At 34.2% G+C, this 11,054-nt stretch overlaps 1 long non-coding RNA gene across 2 annotated transcripts; it reads right to left on the bottom strand.

The window, feature by feature from the left end:
• Window positions 1-6,872: 6,872 nt before the first annotated feature.
• LOC107877987 lies at window positions 6,873-9,103 on the bottom strand. 2 transcript variants are annotated; one of them, XR_001676664.2, is made up of 3 exons: window positions 8,719-9,103; window positions 8,311-8,603; window positions 6,873-7,123 (listed from the first exon to the last, which is right to left on the bottom strand). It is a non-coding gene; the product is annotated as an uncharacterized LOC107877987 (long non-coding RNA). The 2 variants fall into 2 exon arrangements; XR_007042715.1 differs by lacking the exon at window positions 8,719-9,103 and having other exon boundaries at window positions 8,311-8,712.
• Between the last annotated feature and the right edge of the window lie 1,951 nt (window positions 9,104-11,054).

Here is an 11,054-nt window from a genome sequence, read left to right as displayed (position 1 = left end):
CATTTTTGTACAAAAATGGAGTAGAGAACTTCAACTAATTTATACACTATGCTCGAAGAAAGAAAAAAGATAAACCATTTTTCCATGGATACGATCAACCATTTTTCCATGGATACGTCTAAACCCACGCTATTAAGGTGATAACCACGTCAGCTCAAATATATATATACAGACCTTGACTAAAAGTGATGGTCATCAAAGTTTGCAACCAAAAGACAAATGAAAACATGCAAATTCCTAGTATTAAAACTATTGCGTCAAGATAGAAAATAGGCAATAACAAGCACATGTTTCTTACCAAGTCAGGCATTTAAAGGAGTCAAATTTCATGCTAAACAATTAAGAAGCTATGCCAATTTTGTCGCAAACACAAAATTTATGGTATAGATACGTTTAAAAATTCATCAAACATAAATTGCTTAGATGACCAAAGCTTCATAAATAAGAATTTTGAAGGAGGAGGATTCACCTTTTCCGATGCAGGAACTAGTAACAATAATCAGAAAAATAAAGAAAAGGAAATAGAAACTTGGTGAATCGGCGAGTATGACAAAAACACACAAAAAAAATTCTAATTTCTCTATTACCCTTTTTTCTTCCTCATTTTTTTCTTTTTTTTCCCTCTCCTACAAGAGGGTGGAAAAAACCCCTTTTATAGGCAGTATTGGATTGCAATGGCTCCTTGAAGCTTCCAACAGTTCCCAAAAAATAAATTTGGATTTTGAATTCATTGAGAAGGCAAATTCTTCGAGAAGTCATCAGGACTAATGGATAAAAAGAAATAAAGGAGAGAAAGGGGTCACCTCTTTCGGTCAATTTGAAGAAAAGTGATGGATTCGAGGTAGAGAGGCTCGGATCCACCAATTTAAACTTTGATAGCCGTCGAATCGAAGGTGTAACACCTTGAATCCAATGGGTCTTGAGATTTTCCCCATTTTTCTTGAAATTGTAGAGCATTGGGCTTTGGTTTTCTTGAACAAAAATTGATGGAAAGACAATTGATGTTGATGGAGACGGAAATAGAGTAGGGGGAGAGGAGGAGAGGTGGAAAAACCACCAGATTTCCTAATATCCGGTGGTCCGAACGCTGATCGGCGTCGTGGATATTATTGTCGTTGTTTCGTTGGTTTTTGTCGTGTTGCTGTTGTGTAGCTGCTGCTGTTTTGTTGCTTTGTGCGTATGTTGTTGTTACTAGTTTGTTGTATGGGTAAAACGGGAAAGGTGGAGAAATGGGCTGAGTTTGGGCTGGCTTGTGAGTTAGTGGAGGATTTTGTTAGGCGGGTTTCGGAGTGGCCTGGCAGAGAAGGGGATTTGTTAGGAGTTGGGCCACTTGTTTGTGTATATTAAGGGGCTGAAATTGCGATTTTGGGCTGGTGGCCCAATTTAAGAAATGGGAAAAAAGGGCTGGTAAATTATATTTAAAAAGGGGTGCATTGGATTGAGATTTAGACTATTTATTGAAATTTTAGCCTAATTAAAACATAATTGGTCAATTTGCATTGTAATTTTGGGTCCAATTAATTTCAATTATGGCCAAACTTAATAAAATGACTAAACTAAATCAAAGTTTAAAATGAATTATAAACCATTTTAATTTTTTCAGTTTCTCGATTCAATAAAATCAAACAAGTATTTTTTCTAATAAATTATTTTTTTGAGAATAAATTATATTTAAATCAAGATTTTGGTACTTGTGCCTACGGGTATGTAGACTTCTTCAAGAACTTTCAACAAAGCTTGCCTATGATAATAAGAACTCATAAGCAATGCCTAAATAGAAATCTGAGCGGGGGTCTTCTCCAAATATTTTACAATGGAGCATTCTTTTGGCTGCATTTTTCTCAAATTCCTCAGCTTCTCCTTCACTGATTTGTCTTTTTTAGCACTCTTGTTGTATGCATCATTAGCAAGCTCTTCTTGAATATAACATCTTCCTGATCTAGTCATTCCTTGTGCGGCGGTGGCTTCCATTGCAATTTTTTCTCTTGCAGGCACCAAGGCAAAGGCTTGATGAGGTGCGGTGAATGCAACAAATTTAGGCTTCTCAATAACACTTAAGGCAGCCACTGCATTTTCTATCTCCTTCATTTTGTCCATTTCTTCAGGGTTGGTTTGCACTATATACTTGCTCACCGCTGACTCATCATCTATTTCTATCATACTGATGGTTTCTCTTTCATGGTTTGGGAGTAGGTTGGTAGTAACATTTGGCGGCGTTGTTTGAACCAAAATCACCTTGTGATCAATCAAATCTTGAATCATGTGCTTTAAATTAATACAATCCTCAGTCGTGTGTCCAGCACCCCCTGAATGATATGAACAATACTGATCATCATGAAAGAATCAGGAATCGGTATTGGCGGGTTTTGGTGGGATAGGTTAGATGAGACCTACTGCTTTTAACCTTTTGAACAATTGAGTCCCAGTTTCAGCTAAAGCAGTGAAACTCCTGGTGGCTTTCTTTCCTTGATGCGGGCGAGGAAGATTATGGTCATTTAGGTTGGTAAAAGGAGGGACTTAATGGTAATTTTAATTAATTGGGGCTTTTTGGTAGGCTTGAAAATTTAGGAGTGGAGCTTAGTAAATGGACTGATAATTTGGCAATGGAGCTGGGTAATTTTGTTGATTGATAGAGAAATTTATTTGTGAAACTTGGGGACTAGGTTGGATATAAAATACAGATTGAGAATTTTATAGAGTAGGGGGGTATATAGACGGTGATGATGCTTTCCCGGAATTAGACCTAAAAAATTTCTTCAACTTATAGTTTGGACTAGAGTATACGAAAGACACATCTTCTCTCTTTTTCTTTGGGAATCCTGAAGATTCAAGTTGGGAAGAGTCTTTGCTAATCTTTCCTGTCCTGAGTCCCTCCTCAACTGTTTCTCCGATTTTAACCAAATCTGCGAAAGTAGCACGAACTATTGATATCATCTTATCATAAAATTCCCCTTCCTGAGCTCCGGTATATACAACAACTATTTCTTCTTCTGCCATAGAAGGTCGTACCTTTGTTGTCTCTTTTCGCCAGCGATAGGCATATTCACAAAAGAATTCATTAGACTTTTGCTTGATACAGTTCAAAGAATATCAGTCAGGAGCTATCTCGACATTATAGGCAAATTTGTCGGCAAAGTCCTTAGCCAAAGCACTCCATTCAGGCCACTTTTTCAATTCTTGTGAAGAAAACCATTCTAACACATCTTCACTTAGGCTTTGGCTGAAGAACCTCATCAGCAATATTTCATTTCTCCCAGTGCCTACCATTTGGTCACAATATCCTCTCAAGTGGGTAGTAGAATTTCCAGTACCATTGAATGTTTCAACTTAGGATTTTTAAAGCCCTCGGGCAAATTCAAATTAGGGTGAATACAAAGGTCATTATAACCAAACCCCGTTGCATCAGACAAACTATGTGTTTTCTTCATCATGGTGATCTCTTCCTTTATCAGCAGTAGCTCCCTAGCATGTTTGTCTTCAGGCTCCTTACACTCCTTTTCATCTCCTCATAGTGGCCGATTTCTGAGTGTTGGTGGAACATATGGTAAGATGCAGGTACTACAGTGGCATGAAGGGTAGCATAAGAGATATTTTGGGTTAGCAAAAGGTTTTGGCCAGTGTGAGCAGAGTTTTGATAGGTGGGAATTAGGTTTTGAGGAACATTGACATTTGATTTAAGGGTGTTTTGGGAAATGAAGGCATTTGGGGAGGTATTTTGGCAATTTAGAGTGTAGTTTTGAGGATGGTAAATATTTGAATTATTATTGCGGTTGGTATTGTAAGTTTGGCATGATGAATTAATGAGATCAGCAGGAGGTATAGGAATGGAAGTGGAGGGTATGTTGTTTGGTTGGTTCTCATTGTTGGGAAAGCTAAAGGGAAGTCATCAGAGTGGAAGCACGCGGTTATCCAAGGCTGGAGTACTAACAGAAATGGCCAGATTAGCCATATCTTTTGCTTGTTGTACTTCCTCATAAAGTTTCTCCATTCTCCTAGTTAATTTGGCGATCATATCACCTTGAGTTGTTATCATACCATCCCTAACAGTAATTTTGGTAAGAGCATTTTCCTCGCTACTACCAGCCATTCTTTCTTTTTCAGTAATGAAGCAACGGCAAAGGAAGAATCTTTATTTGCCTTAGATCTAATGAAGTATTGATGTTCCACCAGTTTTTAACACAGATCAGTTTTTATTTATTACCTGATAAAGAAAAACAACTCAAAGGGTAATATATTAGCTTTCGTTCATAACAAAAAATACAAGATATTTGACGAAATATAAACACTTAAGAATTGCTCTTATCAAAGGTAAATTGATCCACTAATTAAGTGCTGATTTGGATAGAACTTTGTGTATTCTCTTTTGGTTAATGATTATGACAGGAAGGTTGACTTTGCTGAACATAGATTCTTCTGCTCTTCAGCTTGTTGAATTCTGAAATCTTCACCATAAATGACCGAGACTTATGTAGGCAGCCTACGTATCCTTCCAGGAAATTCAGGCCCAATGTAGTTTAAATTACATAAAGATAATCCCAAGGTAGTTTGAATTACATCATAGTTTAAATTACATAAAGATAAAGTCCAACGTAGTTTGAATTACATAAAGACAATCTAACCATACCTTCTCCAAAGTAGATAAAGAGACTTGGCTCGAAAAGAGCTTCCTACGTGCCTCCATGGGCTCAAGTCTCACGTAATTCTTAATTACAAGGGAATGAAAGCAAAGATGACATCATAAAGTGAAACATAAACCTAAGTTCTACCCGGGCTTCTCTTTTGTTTTCTTTCAGTAACCGAGTGACGATCCTAAGCTTTCGTCACCTGGACTTTCATCTAGTTTGATCTTTCCTTTTATGGAGAAATTATTCTTCAGGGTTGAGCTTGAAGCATTACTAAAAAACCCTCTTGTGTGATGCTCAAATTCTGAGGCCCTTGTAGATGCCTTAGAGATGTCCAGGATTTCTCGATTGACATCGACAATACACTTTTTCACCCAAGCTGTTTTTGCATCAACCTTGATGAACTTTCCACGTAATATCTTTTCTTCCTCTTCCAATTCTGCAAATTTCTTCTTTGATGCAACTATTTTTCTTCGGTATCAGCAATTTTCTTCAACAACAATTCTTCGATCTCCTCATTGCTCACCAAGTCGATCATTGTGATTGGTGAATTGATGCTTCTTTCTGACATCTTAGAAAGTCAACCTTCTTGTTTAATAGAAGTAAAGTTTAGAGGTTTTCTGACAAGTCTAAAAGACTTGAATTTTTTTTGTGGGACTTTCAGATAATGAGTTTATATTTCTGCCAAAAGGTTCTAAAAAAGATAGGAGTGGATCCATTTACCTTTAATTAGGGCAACACAGAGAATATAAAATGATTATAACACATAATAACGAAATGATAACACGTAAATATTCGCGTCCTAAATTGGATGACCCTTTTACGCCAGGGTTGAGCCTAAACGTCAGATATTCATAATTATGGAGATTGACCCGAGCCATTGACAAGGATTTGTTTGACATATCACGTCACACAAAATATGCTCGTTGATCGTTGGGTCGCGAAAACCCATCGACACATAGGTGGATATCCTAAATGCGGAGTCGTTCTCAAGAATCGACTCGACTAAGATATATGCATACATGACTTAAATTGAAAGGGCGGCATGACTCTATCTTATGTTTTTTTAAGATTTGGGTAGCCACGGACTTGAATTTCCTATATGAGAAGGCACATGGTTCCCCAGCAGTAAAACTCCCGCTCACCCCACACATGCGCCGACTCTCTAAAGTAAGGTGATTTGAAAGAGCTTTGAAAAAGTACACTGTACAATCCGCGTGTTTAATGTGTGTGAGTGTCAGTTTTCCAGAGTGGAGGAAATATGAACGGAATGACAGTTTATATGAAATTAAACAAATAAACACATAATAATTAGCCATAACAAATTAGAAAATTTATTTTGGTTAGAACCTAGATAAGTCCTCAGCAGAGTCGTCATTTCTATTTTATCCTTTTTCGAATTTATCAAAGAGGGGATAAATTATTTAAAGAAAAATGGTTTTTGACTTTTAAAATTATTTTGAAAAATTAGAAAAATGTCGAAACAACTTAAGAAAAATTACAGAGTCGCTACTTAATTTTAATAGAAAAATCAAGAAAACTTAAATGAATTTCAAAAGTTCAAAAATAGAAATAAACTTTTAAAATTAGAGAAAATAGGTAAGGGTTCAATTAACGTTCTAAGAAGGATTTTAAGGCATTTAGGAACGTCTGTTTTAAAATGGTTGACCAAAATATTTTGACTAACTTAAAAGGGTGACTAACTTTACGATTTATTTATTTATCTAACTTGTATCGAGAGATTTTGAAAATCATTTTGTTTCGTCAAGTTTTTAAGCTAAAGAAAATTTTAAACAGAATTCCATTTTTTTAACGATATAATTTTAATAAAAATAATAATTTATTTTGTTATAAGGAAAATTATTATTTTTTAAGGAAAATCTATTTCTATGATCAATGTCAATATAAAATCTTGATTTAACAATGATAGATTTTAAGAAAAAAAAAATATTAAGTAAGGAACATTTAATCAATTATGGGAGAATTTAAACTATTCAATTGAAGAAAACCTATATCTTTTCTTGCTTGAGAAAACTCTTTTTAACCTAAATGAGACTAATTATTACATCATAAATAAAAGTTATCCTAATGTGAAAGACTTGTTTTCAAAAAGGGTAACATAAAATATAATTTTTAGCCTTTCATTTAAACAAGATAATAATTTGATTTTATTTTTATTTTTTTTAAAAAAGGGAAGATTCAAATAAGTAAAGATAGGAAAAATGAAGATAAAGTAAAAATGGCAACACCTTGAGGAATTTATCTTAGATTAATTAATTAAAATGTTCAAGCAAATACAAATTAATTAATTAAAGTGTTCAAGCAAATACAAATACTAAGTTAGAATGGATAAGTAAATAGAGAAGAGTGAAAATTGGGTCCCTTTAGCCTTAAAAATCTGTCCAATTTTTGACCAATTCCATGGACTTTAGCCCCCTTTTGTGCCCCTGTTTATCTGATGTTTATCAACAGCTTCTTTCTTGCATTTTTCTGTATACTCCCTGCGCATACAGTGTAATATCAGCGTGGATACCTACATATTTTGCTCCACTTTTTCATCATAAACCACGGGATAGCATGCAGCTGCTGCTTACGACGTATATTCATCGTATATCAGAGTATACGATTGTATACCAGCTTGTTTTTCTTGCATATTAGTCCCTTTTCGAACTTGACACGGGTCTTGACTCATGAACGTCTAGTTTAACTCAATCAAATGCAAGATATGGGAGTCCAATGGACTCCAAGAGGGATTTCATGCATAGAAAAGAAGAGAAAAATATTAGTATGAGCTCGCACAAAACATAGTTTTAACACATAAACGAAAATGCCCTGTAGTTACCAACTAGAGATCAAGTCACACACTCAAATACAAAAGGGATTACCCCAAGCATTTCATAGACCAAAAGTGAATATATGAGCAAAGTGAACACATGCAGTTTGAATAAGGATTTATCCCTTAAAAAGATATTTTTCATCATTTTATGTTTTCCAACTTTCTTAAAGGTAACCAAGGGCTCTATGTACGTTAAATAAATTGGGAACAAATGCACATATTTTCCTTTGCACAAAGAGATAGCAACATGGACCTCAACCAGCCTCTTGGCATATTATTTACTTAAATATCAAAATTATTAAATGAGTACTTTAATAATTAAAAGCTTAAACAATAAAGAAATAAGTTTCTTTATTATATATTTTAGGCAACAATAGCCACATAGAGAAGAGAAAACATACAGGTTTTTGTACAAAAATGGGGTAAAGAACTTCAACTAATTTATACACTATGCTGGAAGAAGAAGAAAAAAGATCAACCATTCTGCTATGGATACTTCTTAATCCACGCTATTAAGGTGATGACCACGTCACTCAAATATATACATACGGACTAACTTGACTAAAAGTGATGGTCCTCAATGTTGGTAGCCAGAAGACATGTGAAACCACGCCAAATTCATAGTATTAGAACTAATGCCTCAAAATATAAAGGAAGCAACAACAAGCACACGTTTATTACCACGTCAGAAGTTTAAAGAAGTTAAATTTCACGCTAAACAATGAAGCAGCTATGCCAATTTTGTCGCAAACACAAAATCTATGGTATAGATACGTTTAAAAACTCATTAAACATAAATTGCTTTAACGACCAAAGCTTCATAAATAAGAATTTTGAAGGAGGAGGATTCACCTTTTCTGAGGTAGAAACGGTGAAGACGAGCTCAATTAGTCTTCACACCACTTCGAGATGCGAGCGATATGGACAGAATGAGGGATTAGTAATGATGATCGAAAAATAAGGCAAAGGAAATAGAAACTTGGTTAATCGGAGAGTATGACAAAAACTCCAAAAAAGAAATCCAATTTCTTTGTCACCTTTTTTTTCTTACTCGTTTTTTTTCTTTTTTTTTTTCCCTCTCCTTCAAGGGGGTGGATATAACTCCTTTTTTATAGGCAGTATTGGATTGCAATGGCTCCTTGAAGCTTCCAACAGTACCCAAAAAAATAATTTAAGTTTTGAATTTATTGGGAAGGCAAATTCTTTGAGAAGTCAGTAAGATTAATGGATGAAAAGAAATAAATGGGAGAAAGGGGTCACCTCTTTCGGTCAATTTGAAGAAAAGTGACGGATTGGAGGTGGAGTGGCTTGGATCCACCGGTTTAAACTTTGATAACCGTCGAATTGAAGGTGTGACACCTTGAATCCAATGGTTCTTGAGTTTTCCCCCATTTTTCTTGAAATTGTAGAGCATTGGGCTTTGGTTTTCTTGAAAAAAAAATTGATGAAAAGACAATTGATGTTGATAGAGATGGAAAGAGACTAGGGGGAGAGAGAAGAGGGGGAAAAACCACAGGATTTCCTAATATCTGGTGGTCCGAATGCTGATCGGCGTCGTGGATATTATTGTCGTTGTTTCGTTAGTTTTTGCCGTGTTGTTGCTGTGTAGCTACTGCTATTTTGTTGCTTTATGCGTATGTTGTTGTTATATGGGTAAAAGGGGAAAGGTGGAGAAATAGGTTGGGTTTGGGCTGGCTTGTGTGCTGGTGAAGGATTTTGTTGGGCCGGTTATAGAGTGGCCTGGCAGAGAAGGGAATTTGTTATTGTTTTGTATTGTTGAAGGGAGTTGGGCCACTTGTTCATGTAAATGGAAAAATTATATAAACTAGCAATTTTAAGATATTAATTACAAGAAATAATAATAGTTTGACAAAATTACAATTAATAACAAAACTAGTAATATTTTATCCTTTTCTCTTAAAAGCGCATGAAATCTACTCTCTTATTTTCAGTTCCCTATTTTTACTCTACTTTACCTATTTCACTTCCCCCAGGTTCCTTTTTTTTTTTTTTTTGAATTCCCCCAAATTCCGCATGAAATCCCATATCTTGATGAAGATCATCTCCACTTTTTAAGGTAAGTTTTTATTTAGTTAATGCATGTTATTTTTTTTTCATTTAATTTCTGTTAAGGTGTTTTAGTGTCGCCATTTTTTCAAAATTAGTTTGTGAAACTCGTCTTTTTGGGTTTATTTTTTTACGAGTTAATGTATAATGGCTCAACATGCAAATCGTAGTAGTTCAGTTAGAGAAAATCAATCGAAGAATTTAGTTTCCGATGAAATACCATCATTTAGTCTTAGTTTAACACAAGATAAAGATTTTAACTTGGGTTCTACTAATATTCTGTCTAACGAAGGTGTTATCGCTGAAGAGTTGAGATCGAAGCACCGTAAAAATTCCGAAAAGATTGTGGAGCATTAACAAAATCTTCATCCCCAAAACCCATAAAATTTCAAAAATCAGTGAAAAGGAGGAAATCGGATGAAAAAGGAGAATGTAGTAAAATTGCAAGTCCCGTTGCATTAGATTATGAATCTGAACAAGAGAAAGTGGAGGAGGTATGGTGCTATTCGAAAAGTTTATTATTTATATAAATTGTATATGTTATGTACAATATATTTTAAATATGTATTTGATATCTAAAATTTGTGTAAGATATTTCTCTTTATCAATGGCAAGGTTTTTGTATATATATTTTTATATAGAAGTGTATTATGTATTCTGAAAATACATTTGTTATATAATTTGTATATGTGTTGTTATGCTCTGTTCTTGTAAATTAAATTTGTACAATTCATGTTCTCATTCACAAAATACATATGTGTTCGTTGAAATATAATTCTAATATGTATTTTGATAATACATTCAGTTTAGATATGTGTTTTTATGTTTACCTCTAAGAATTTTATTCGATGTTAAGTTATATTTGGTAGTCATTACATTTTGAATGTGATATGTAGTTCTTGTTTATTGAAATGTATTTTTTACATACATCAGGTGATGATAATTTTTGTATTTTGATGTGTTGATAACTTAGATATTGACTAGTAATGTAACTTTTAGGATGTATTTTCTTAAATACATATGCTGCACTGTTTAGACATATAATTATATTTTTATGTTGTATAGGTGTTGTGTTCTCAAAATATACATGGCAAGAGTAATTTATGTGTATGTTTCAACTATTGAAGGTGTTTCAACTATTGATTTTGATCCAGATCTTCTTCGCACAAGATATGCTTTAATGTTGTGGCATTATGGTGCGAGGAAAGAAGAAGAGAAGGCACAAAGTGATGATGAAGCACCAATGAGGCATCTTAGAGATATTGGGATAACAGAAGATATTGAAGTGCATGATATTTGAAGATTATTTTGAATTTGTTGTATTTTACAATAATGAACTTTAGGTAGACTAAGATTTAGTTGAATATTTCTTAGGTTTCATATGTCACTTTAATGTTGAAAATTGATATCTTAATATTTTCTTTGCTGTAATTGTTAGATTTTTGATGTTTAAATTTCTAAAATACAATTGTTCGCGCTTAGTTTATGCTACTGTTATGCATATTTTGGTATGAATATGTGCTTTCTAG

Source organism: Capsicum annuum, chromosome 7 (assembly GCF_002878395.1).
Source record: "Capsicum annuum cultivar UCD-10X-F1 chromosome 7, UCD10Xv1.1, whole genome shotgun sequence".
In the NCBI taxonomy this organism is placed as follows: Eukaryota; Viridiplantae; Streptophyta; class Magnoliopsida; order Solanales; family Solanaceae; genus Capsicum; species Capsicum annuum.
This window is presented reverse-complemented; position numbering and strand designations above follow the sequence as displayed.